Raw genomic sequence first — 2,127 nt, forward strand, 5'->3', positions numbered from 1 at the left:
GTGTGTGTGTGTGTGTGTGTGTGTGTGTGTGTGTGTGTGTGTGTGTGTGGCTATACTTACAATACTTATCCCACAGATTTGTTGTGAAGCTCAATAAGATGATGTATTTAAAATGTTATGTTGATGTCAAGCTATTGCTATTATTCCCAATCTTGGTGGTCATTACCCTCAAGTTAATTTCAAACAAGGAACTATTTAAATGTATCTTCAGTAGTGGATGTAGTATTTCAGGCTTCATAGTTTAAATACTGTTTGTTTCTTGACTTTATGGAGAATACCCTGAAGTTCTTCTCTCCTGTAAATAGCCTCTTCTCTTCATTTTTTTTTTTGCTTTGTTTTAGTTACTCTGTATGTTTCTCCAATTCTTACCACTTTTGGGGGAAAATTTATTAGATTGAATGGAGTTTGTTCTTTCTTTGGTCATACTCAAAATAAGTGGAAATTGTCATTTCAGAAGTCATTTTATATTCAATGGAATGTGGATTCCATAAAAGACTCAGAAAAAAGGGTGGGAGGAACCTGGCAGATTTGTGGTTACGTATATTCTGACTTTCCCTTTTAATCTCACTAATGTGTAGCCCGAAAATATAATTTGATAAAATTGTTCTCTCAAAAAATACAATTTTTTTTTTGAAAAATAAAGTCAAAGATTTCTAAAGGACTAATCTTTAAAGAACTAAGGAAATACAGAAATCAAGTCACAGATTTTTCAGGTCTAAAAGCAATTATGTTATGTTATAAGTAGTATGGTTTTACATAGTACCATTCACAATTTAAAATATTTTGAAGATTTAAAGTATGGTGTTTTTTTTTCTGCTTCAGGATTTAGAATGGTTATTTGAGAAAATGTTAACAAAACAATTTTAGTCACTTGTGAGAATAAGGTACTTGAAATTCTCCTGACAATTCATATTATGGCTGAAATAATTGTTATGAATTTCAGAATGTAAAGGATGTTGTATTTTAATTGTTAGAATTTAAAAGGGAAATTTTCTTTTAATTTGCACTTGAAAATTTCATTTTGTAGTTCTGCATTTGGAAATCTTCAGTTTCTCCAACATCATAGAGATTCACTTGGCTGTCTGGTTAAATACTAGCATAGAGTCCTTTCCTTCACTTTAGTTCTCCATTGATGGTTTAGCTGGAGTCCAGCTAATAATAATATATAATATATAATATATATTATATATATAATACCTTAATAAAAGGATTTGTTCTGCAAAATTTGGACTCAGTCAAAAGGCCATACCCAAGGACCTAGAAGGCCACATGTGGCCTTGAGGCCACAGATTCTCCATCCCTGAGCTAGACAATAAGAATGTATGACAACTTATTTTTACATAGCATCTTAAGGTTTACAATGTGTGTTTCCTACAACAACTCTGTGAAGCAGGTAGTTCAAATATACCCATTTTATTGTAGGACAATTGGTCTAGAGTTAGAAGGAACTAAAGAGGTCATTTATGGCAACTCCATCGTTTTACAGTTGAGGAAACAGAGGCTGAGAGGGAGGTTGGCTCAAAGTGGCTCAGTTAATATATATGAGAGCCAGGATTGAAACTCAGTTTTCCCAGTTCCCCTTACATCATTCTTTGTGGTAGTGGAGGAAGAATATCTCTCCTCCTCAAAACCCTACTCTGCTTTCTGTCTGCAGCTCTGCTTGGCTTTAACTCCATTGAACAAGATGCAGCCATCTTCCCTACCCCGACTCTGCACCAGGTTCTCCTCATGTCTCCAACTCCCTCCTGCTTTTCAGTATCCTTTCTTCTTCTAAAATAGGTCTATTAAGATATTCTATTTACTTTTCTGCTAATATAGGCAATTTATATTTTTGTAAATATTCCTCCATTTCACTTGAATTGTTAAGTTTCTTGGCATATAATTATTAAAACTATCTGGTACTGGCTAAAAAAAATAGAAGTAAATTAGTAGAACAGCATAGATATATAATTTACAGCAGCAAATAAGTATAGTAACCTCATATTTGACAAGTTTAAAGACTTGAGTTTTGGAGATAAAAATTCATTTTTTGTTAAAAATTGTTGGGAAAACTGGAAAGCAGTCTGGCAGAAACTGTATATTGGCCAATATCTTATACCATTTACCAAGATAAGGTCAAGATACATG

Source organism: Vombatus ursinus, unplaced genomic scaffold (assembly GCF_900497805.2).
Source record: "Vombatus ursinus unplaced genomic scaffold, bare-nosed wombat genome assembly UNPS02014931.1, whole genome shotgun sequence".
Classification (NCBI taxonomy): domain Eukaryota; kingdom Metazoa; phylum Chordata; class Mammalia; order Diprotodontia; family Vombatidae; genus Vombatus; species Vombatus ursinus.